At 45.5% G+C, this 9,976-nt stretch overlaps 1 pseudogene; it reads left to right on the plus strand.

The window, feature by feature from the left end:
• Positions 1–8,303, plus strand: part of LOC107291990 — a 15,459-nt pseudogene extending 7,156 nt beyond the window's left edge.
• The last annotated feature ends 1,673 nt before the right edge of the window (positions 8,304–9,976 follow it).

The raw sequence follows: 9,976 nt of genomic DNA on the forward strand, positions 1-9,976 counted from the left end.
TTAAGAAGAGACTGGACAGCCGTTTGTCTGAAATGGTGTAGGGTTCCTGCCTGGGCAGGGGGTTGGACTCGATGACCTCCAAGGTCCCTTCCAACTTTATTATTATTATTATTATTATTATTATTATTATTATTATTATTATTATTATTATTATTATTATTATTATTATTATTATTATTATTATTATTATTATTATTATCTGGGTCCTGCGGTGACTCCATGCTAACTCAGACAAAGACATTCCTAAACTGGCTCGTGTCCAGGAAGTCCTGCAATGCCCTTTGGAAACTCTTCCCACTGACCTATTAACATGGGATAGCTGACTAGCTAAACTACATTACCCATAAGCCATCTCTTAAGGAGACAGCACTTAACCCAATAAATGCCAAACATGATCCAGAACACTCCCCGCTTGGAAATTTAAATTTCCACTACTAACTAACCGAAATAAGCAAAAGACATAGCATTAAGGCATGCAATACTCATTGTTGACTAACTAGTGACTAAATAGGCAAAAATATGGTATCAAAACATGCATAACTATAAGGTAAATATAAAAACATGTACAATTGTAACAGAAATAAGAATGTGTGACATCAAACAATGCATAAACACAATACATAGTTTGAGGTTCAATCTTCTAGTTCAATCTTCGTCAGCAACGAGACCAAATTGGTGATCAGCCTGACTGATCACCACCTGACTCACGTGGCTTCACGATCTGGACCTCAGCTTGGCGAACCAGTTCATCAAACTTGGGTGGGGCCCTGTGCGCAAGTCTCATGGGCCAATAGTTCTGGTATGCGTTCTTGTCTCTCAGCGAGACAAGGCCTTCTTCCTGTAAAGGAAACTGGAACCAAATCTGGAACAGAAAAACTGGAACCCAAAATATTTCAGGAACAAAGGGAACTGGATTCACAGGATACTCAGGAACCAAAGAACCTGGAAAAACAGGAACAGCTGAAGCTGGAAACTCAGGAACAGCTGGAACTGAAGAATCAGAATCAGGAACATCTGGAAACTCAGGAACAGCTAGAGCTGGAAACTCAGGAACAACAGCTGGAACTGAAGAATCAGGAACAACAGCAGCTGCAGAAGACTCAGGATACTCAAGAACCGAAGGGTCTGGAACCACCGATGGAGTATTGAAGATGGCTGCTACTGTTGTCATCAGGGTAGTGAGGACTTCATGTGTGGGTATGGGTGTCTTTAACGACATAGAGTCCATGATTTTGCGGGGTGCAGCAATCATGCGCTCACATGCTTCGCCTATGCATGCTTCGCCCATGTGAGATGCATGGGGAAGGCAATTTTTGGCTTTCAGACATTGGTCAATCGCTGGATCATGACAAATATCTTCAATAGTCAGTAAGTCCTTGCAGGCTCCTACAAGGCTAATTCTTGGGATGCTAAGACAAGTGATCAAGACGATCAAAACTATGCCTAATCTCAGGTGCTTCCGCTTAGACAGGGGTTTGAAGCGGATTGGTTGACGTTTACTGGGTGCCTGAAGTTGAAGGTTGGCACGTTGATCTGAAGCTGGAAGTGCATAGCGTTTTGGTCTCTGCGGTATCTGTCTGTTTGGACAGGCCAAGAACTCAGGACTTTCTAGCCCAGTGGTTCTCAACCTTCCTAATGCCGCGACCCTTTAATACAGTTCCTCATGTTGTGGTGACCCCCAACCATAAAACTATTTTCGTTGCTACTTCATAACTGTAATTTTCCTACTGTTATGAATCGTAATGTAAATATCTGATATGCAGGATGTATTTTCATTGTTACGAATTGAACATAATTAAAGCATAGTGATTAATCACAAATACAATATAACAATGCTCGCTGGAGAAGCTTACTCTTCCTTGCTCAAAAATGTTGGGAGGGAGGGAAGGGGAAGGAAGGAAGGAAGATTGAAGGGGAAAGGAAGGAGATGGAGAAACAAGGAGATTGAAGGGGGAAGGAAGGAAGGAAGGAAGGAAGGAAGGAAGGAAGGAAGGAAGGAAGGANTGCCCTAGCAGGGAAAATTGGCCGGGTAATTGCTGCGGCTTTACTTGGAGGCATTCTGCAGCTCCTGAAAATCACTTTAACCAATTTTCCCTGGTTCAGCAAAGGCAACAAGTAATAAAACAAGCAACAGGTACCGGTAATAAAATAGCCCAAATTGTCCTTTCCAGCGCAGATGAAAAGAACCAGGGAAAGGGAAATCACATCTGCCTCTTTGATCAACGGGAGGAGAAGCGGTAGGAAAAGTGCGTTTCGGCCTGGGCACACAGCCTTGCCCGCAGGCGCTGCCAAGGACGCACAAGCAACTCCGCACAATTGCCCGGGGAGGGGGGGAGGCTCTGGCGGAGAGCCTGGCGGAGATCCAAGCGGCTGCACCTCCGGGGCCTCGGAAGCCACGCGGAGGATCCGTGCGCCTCGGAGTCACCGGCCGACCTCTCGTGCCCGCCAACCTGGAGCCCCCCATCCTCATCCTGGCACCTCTTGCCCTCTCCCAGCCGCCTCCCTGGGACCTGCCCGCCCCTCCAGCCTCCTGAGCACCATTGCAGCGGCGGGGTCGCGGGAGCCCCTTTCCACGCCGCACAGCCCCCACTCGGAAGGCGCCGCTTCTTCCCTCCCAGCCCGGTCGGCTGGCCTCCGACGTGCGGGCATCGCCGCCGCCTCGCCCTCTTCCCTGCCACCTGGCCGCTTCCGAAGCCTGGCGAGCCGGGAAGGAGCCGCTCCTGCCCGGCAGCCCCAGGGCCGCACCGGGTGCCAGAGGGCCGAGGCGGCCTCCGACAGTGAGGGAGGCGGGCTGGGCGGCGCGTGGGAGGTTCTGGCGTGGTGCGGAGAGTGGCCGGGGGCGGAGCGCGGCCGGGCAACCAGGAGGCATAGGGACCGGCTCGGCGCCACAGCTCACCTCAGCCAGCAACGGTGGCAGCGGCGGAACAGCCCAGCGGCAGCACCAACAGCGGGCCAGACGCGGCCTGGGGTGGTGTCAGGGGCGCACGCGATGGCGCTGCGGTGGCAGGAGCAGGTGCTGTCAGAGGAGAAGGGCGCCCTGGAGGTGGAGGAGCCGGTGGAGGAGGAGGTGGAGGGTGGCGGCGGCAGCCAGATAGAGCGGTGGCTTGGTTCCTAAGACCATCGGAAATATGTGTTTTCCGATGGTCTTAGGCGACCCCTATGAAAGCGTCGTTTGACCCCCAAAAGGGTCGCGACCCACAGGTTGAGAACCGCTGCCTTAATAGCTTGCCCATTCCTTTCCCTTCCCCAAGGTTAGCTCTAAATTCCTTTACAGTGAGAGTGAGTGACAGCCTAAGGTTACACAGCAAATGTACAATAGAAACTATAATTAAACTGTAGACTCCCTTTATCCCCACTCAGAGTCAGAGCCACAATTTATAACAGCCATGTTATGGTTGATACTTATATGTTTGTTCACTTTTGTATACAATTTTCATTAAAACATTTAAACAATGATAAAACTAACATGAGCCAATGCAAAGCACGGAAGAAAAAAGCAAAAGCAAAAAGTGCAAGAACAGAAACAAATAGAAATAGAAAAGAAACAAAAAAGAAATATAAAGTGACTTCTGATATTTTTCACAATAATAAGTAAAATATATTTTATCCTTTCTCTCTAAAGTTACATGATATTACTCTCATATCTACAATCTATTCTGTCTAATCATCCAAACCAATGGCTCCCAAGGGACCAGTTCCATGAGGGCAGTTTTTCTGCATTTGGGGGGGGGGCATGGTTTTTTGCACTGCCTGGATCCCTTGCATGTGCAGATGGGGCTTCGCTCGCTTGTGCAGCCCGGTTCCTGGCAGGCCATGGCCCAATGCTGGTCCATGCCCTGTAGGTTGGGGATCCCTGATCCAAACCATAAATCACAAATTCATTTTTAAAAAGAAATTATGCAAAAAGCCGTAAGAGGCTTCCAATAATCAATGAATATGATTAGTGTCTATAATCAAAGAAGAAAAAAGATTTTGCTGTATGTTGTTTACTTTCAGTTTCAGGAAGGAAAAAAAACAGTTACAAAAATAGTCAAGTTTCTTTAGCTGTACACAAATCTTCCATTTTAGATCACAAACCTTATTGTTTTGTTCTGTAAACAAATACGATGTCCAGGACAAAGGACATCTAACTAAAAATCCAATGTCATTTGGCCAGTAAACATTTCAATGTGCTATTTTTTCCCTCCACCTGCTTCTAGGAACATCTCAGTTACGTCCAGGAGAGCCAGATGGATATCACATTCCCTTCAATCCTAACGCAACCGGTTGTGGTGCAGCTATGAGATCCATGTGCATTGGGCTTAGGTAATACATGATGGAGAAAAAAACAAGTGCAAAGCAGGAATAGCAGAATGATCAAAGGTCAACACAAGATCATCCTGATTCCCAACCAATCTCTCTTCCAGGTATCCTCACCCCTCTGATCTCAACACCTTGATCCAAGTCAGCATAGAAAGTGGAAGAATGACGCATCACCACCCCGCAGGTAAAGGGACATATGGAGTCATTGTTGTATGACTGACTGATCTCAGGGCTTAAGGAACCGGAAAAAAACATTATGTTTATGCTGGGCAGCTTTTCTACAATACAGAAAAATTGTCCTGGGGCTGGGCCTACAGTAGTGACACAGGTTGAGCAGGCTTCTTTCCATGTCGCAGGATGAGGTGATAGAGTCTGAAGCAGTAAAATTGGCTTTTTTGATGTGTTGTTGGAGTTTTCTGAGATTTGGGGTTGCTAAACATGAGTGATTGTTATTAGATTGATGACATCACAATTACTGTACAATATATATTTTTCCTATCTATCTTCCTTGATGTAATCTGAATGGGATTTCTAAAATAAATAGGGCTAAACCACTTTCCCCAAACTTTTTACTGGAAAAATTCTGTTTGAACCTGCTCCTAATATGTAAAGTCCTAGGAAGAGCGGACAATTTCTATGTGAATCATCTTTTAGAGATTCAAAAACCTTCTTCTCTTGTGCAGTAGCCAAACTCTGTGTTGCCACAATGAAAATAAAGCATAATTGGTCTCAGGAATAAGTGCTTCTCTTTTATTCATCAATTCAGCTTTCAATCAATCAGTTTTTGTTACAGTCACAGACCAGAATTATCAATTCAGCTTTATTATGTCTTAGTTTTCTTGTTTTAGGCAATATATATAGTTTGCTTCATACATTGTAATATTTTAGATGTACACTTGCACTAACATACCAGCATAGAAGCATAGTATAGTTTCTATGAAATTTCTTGTCCTATGAAAATCCTTTGGGGATGAGCTTAGCTATATTGTCTGTTTCCTTTTCTCTCCTTAATGTTTTGGTGCTGGGAATTTTTGTGAAACATCACAACACACCCATTGTCAAAGCCAACATGCTCTTATCTATGTGGTCACTAGAAGTAGAAAACAATTTGATAGCACATAATCAGTCATAGTAACTTATGTTACCCTTTTATTATAGAGACTCTTGTTATGTTCATACTTTATCTCACCCATTTGATTGTACTTTTGTGTTGCATGTTTGGCTGGTCATTGACTGAATAAAGTTGTTATACAGGCCTTACCTTTGGAATTTTGGGGTAAATTTCAGTAATTGAATCAAATTTAATTTGTAGAAAAACTGAGAAGGAAAAAAAGGGGGGGAGGGGACTATAGAGTCCTGAAGGACGCATCCTTTCTCTACTTCCTCCGTGTAGGCTATCTGGGATCTCTGGCTTTGGCCCTCTTCACTGCTTATGCTGTCCAGGGGCTGCCCCTTGAGCTCTGGGGATCTGGGTTGCTGAAGACTTTGCCCCTTGCCCTGGAGTGCATCCAGGCTACTGGGGTTGAGACTGAAGCCAATATAGCAGCTTGGACCTATTTCCAAGAGAAGTGGGAATGGTAAGTAGTTGGGACAAGAGATGGAACAAGGAACGCAGGGCTCTTGATTTAAGCTGGAAACAATAGAAGCGGAGATAGGCGGTTCAGAAATGTGATAGATGAGAGAGAGAGAGAGAGAGAGAGAGAGAGAGAGAGAGAGATGCAATTTGAAGAACAATTTTTTTCAGGATCTACTTTCCCAATTTGGGGAATCCTCTGGGGCTATTCCACCTGGTGCGCAGGGAGGGAGAAATCTCGTCTAGTTTCCTGATTTGCAAGGTTTCTCAGGATTCTTATGTTCCTTCTGCTCCTATTTAACATCAGCTTGTAGCTGCTGGGTAAGGTTATCTACCAGCAAAGGGTCAAAGTTGATGAGTGTGCTAATAATAACAACACATTAACGTCTTTACCCTGAGCCAAGCAGGTGAAATATTGTGTGTTCACTGCCGTGAGTTATTTATAAAACTAATAAAGGCAGGATATAAATAAATAAGACCATCTAGGAGCATCTATTAGACCAGAATGTGATGGGTGGGAAGTTACCAATGCATTATAGTAAGCCTATATATCACAAGCTTCACTAGCTTCCTATAAGCTTTTAGGTACAATTCAAAGTACTGGTTACCCATTACAAATCCCTTCTCAACCCTGTCTGCAGTTGTCTCTGCCCCATGAGATCCAGCAAGGTGGGTAGGAAACAAAGTCATTAAATGGGACCCAGGGACTGTGCCTTCTCTGTCCCAACAACACCTTCCCTATGGAACAGCATATTCCTCCCCCAAAATCCAGATGTCTCTGAACCTGTTATCCTTTCCATATCTGTTTTAACCAGAGGTTAAAAGAGTCTACCTGGGAATGATTTGAGGATCAGATTATGTCTATGGAGATTCTCAGTTATCCAGGTCATGGTTGTCCAAAAGTGCTTTTTCAAAAGGCAAGTGGACTTCGTTTTTTCCTTGAAGATGTTTCACTTCTCGTCCAAGAAGCCTTACTATATAGCCTCTTGGATGAGAAGCAAAATATTGTCAAGGAAAAAACAAAGTCCGGTTGCCTTTTGAAAAAGCACTTTTGGGAGGATCGGATTATGTTTACTGTTTATTCTATGTGGTGCTGGGGTTTTTTCTTTTGTTTACTTTGTTTTTTAGCCCTATGCCATCCTCCCAGAATCCCTATTTGTGAGCTGGACAGCCATATAACTAGAATACACAAATGTAACTAAAACATCCCACATTTAGGTACCTCTCAGAACGGGGTCTCAGTGATGGTCGGGGCCCAGTTCGATTTCCTGCTGCCTACGGTCCTGCCGAGCGGGATGTCATCTACAAAACCTTCAGCCTGGATAGGTGGGCTGGGCGGAGTGGTCACGATGCCCCCATGATTGCCTACAATGCCCTCCTGGGCGCTGGGAGCAGCTCTGCGGATGGTCCATGTACCATGGTGGTGAGTGACAATTTCCCTTGTAAAATGCTTGATCCTAGAACTAGCTGACACTGTGCTCACATGCACATAACAGATGTTAGGAGTCTTTATTAAGGTTTCCAAGCCTGAATTAGTATTCCCTTGTGCCAGCACCAGCTCAATCCCAATGAGTTCCACAGGCTACTCTCAAGAAGCCAACCCTAATCCTCAAGGCAAAGGCAAGTCCAGTCCACTAGGCAAAAAGCAAGTTCTAAGGCAAAGGCAAATCCACAGGAAAAGGCAAGTCCCCAAGGCAAAGGCAAGGCAAAGGCAAATCCACAGGGCAAGGGCAAAGGCAAGAACACACAGCAAGGAAATGGACACGTTGTTCTGGACATCATTTCACTCCCCTTACTGAGCTGAATAACTGCTTCCTGGTGCTGCTCATCAAGAGGGGCGAGGCTGCCTCCTCATGAGTAATCTGGCTGACCTTCTTTGTGCCTGCCTCCTCTCAGCCCTACGTGCTCTCGGATCTGGAAGAGAAGGTAGTTCTTCTTCATCTCCACCAACCAATTGCAGCCGAGTGCCCTCTACACCTGAAGCCTCTGGGCTTCCCAGCTGCAGCTGTGTCTCTCCTGTCTCTAGCTCAGCCAGCTGCTCATCCAGTTGCTCCCCTGTGCTCAGCCTTTCCACTCCTGGCTCATAGCTCTTGGCTGCTGGCTCATCTTTCTCCAAACTAGCATCTGAAGAGGCGTCTGGGGAGTCATCGCAGCCACTCATAATCTTTTTTTTCTGTATGTTGTTCTTGTCCTCCAGGAGACAGTGACTCCACAGGGGTCATCGCGGCTTGCTGCTGGGGCCTTATGTATGGTGTCCGAGATATCCCATCTGGAAATCACATGGAACTGGAATATTGAGACAGGATGGTCTCTGCGGCCGACTCTCTCTATCGCCTGGCTTGGGAGCAGGGGTCTGTTTGAGAAGCCATTCCCATGGCTAACATCCTCAATTCCTGGGAAGGCATAAGTTGAAAACTTGCAATAGATTGAAAACTGATGCTTTCAAACTAAATTGAAGCTGTATTCTGCCTCAGTTTTGTGGGCTGGAGGAGGGATCTGTGCCAGAATCCTAAGATCCTGTATAGAGGAGTCCTTTAAGATGCAGATTTCCAAGATCCTGCGTAGAAGTGTCCCCAGGGAAGTGATTAAAAAAACCCCTCAAGATGGAATCAGAATCATGTGATTGAAGTCCCACCCTTTTGGGGTGGAGTTTCAACCACAAGCTTGTAGCTGCCATTTTTACTCCTTTGACCTGTCCTGTAAGTCAACTTTTTCCTTTGACTTGAGAGATTATCCATTTAATAAGCAAGGGCATTGTGATTTCACAGAGGATTGTGCATTATATATTTCTGGAAGCAGCTCTTTATTATTTCACATATTCTATAGCTAAGCTGAGTCACTGGGTGCAAAAATAATTCCTAGGCTTAAATTCTCATCAGCGGTGGAAGAATCACAGAGTCCCTCCATGCAAGACAAATAGCTGTTCATAGAAGATTGAGCTGGTTTCCTGCTGAAATGATGGAGGCAGTATTTGTCTGAAATGCAGGATAAATACATGATTACACGAATGTAATGTGATGCAAAAGCACAGACTTTGTGCAAAAACCTCACTTGTGCAGAACATCCAAGTATGAATGTGTTATTCAGCCATGGACAGAAAAAGGGCCACTAAATTAATAGGATTATGCACCTTTTTTATACAGACAAAAGTTAGGTTCTTTTGTCAAAGCAGCCCTATTTATTACAGTGATGAGTTTCTGACTATGTCCTAGGCTGCAGTCTTTCCCAGCAGTGGCTGTAATACCAGATTCTTATGCAGGTAGTCCTCACTTACCAATCACATGTTGAGCAACCAAAATTGCAATGGTGCTGAATGAATGATACTTAGGACCAGTCCTCAGAGTTCTGGTCCTTTGCTGCAACCTCACAGTTCTGTGATTTGCTATTTGAGTGCTTAACAACTGGCTTGCACTTACAACAGTTGCAGTGTCTTGTGGTCAGGTGATTGCCATGTGTGACCTTTCCCCTCAGCTTCCCACAAGCAAAGTCAACGTTGAAGTCAGCAGGGCAGGTTGCAAATCACTTTGTTAAGTCTCCCTGGTCTTCCTGCTTTTGCACCTCATGGCAGCATCCATCCTTTGGCTTTCCTGTGCTTATGTGCAGCCTGCATCAGGCCTCCCAAGCACTGCCCTGGCTTCCCCCAACTCACATGCGGCCTTCACCAGCCCTTCCAGTGCCTCCCCTGGCCTCCCTCATTCCTATGCTCCTTACCTAGGACTCCTGCCACTTCCCACTTAACAACCAACACTTCTTGGGGTTACAATGACCATCAGGACTGCCAGGATTGTCGTCACTGAGGGACGCAATCATGTGACAATGCACTTTACAGTTGCATTGCTTAGCAACGGCAATCCTGGCTCAACTTCCATGCAACCCAGGGATTACCTGTGGTTGGAGAAGCTTTGGGATGAAACCTTCATCCCTTTCGAGATAACAGAACATCTCTACTATAGAGATCTTTCATATAGTGGATCATAACTAAGCAACTGCACTCAGTGATGCAACTAAGGTGGATCCCAGTACCAAAATCCATGGCTCTGAATGGTCTACAGAGTATCGGCAGCAAACAAGCTCAGTATGCATTCCTATTCTGAACTGAGA

The sequence above is a fragment of the Protobothrops mucrosquamatus genome, unplaced genomic scaffold, assembly GCF_001527695.2.
Source record: "Protobothrops mucrosquamatus isolate PMUCROS unplaced genomic scaffold, P.Mucros_1.0 scaffold1236, whole genome shotgun sequence".
NCBI lineage: Eukaryota > Metazoa > Chordata > Lepidosauria > Squamata > Viperidae > Protobothrops > Protobothrops mucrosquamatus.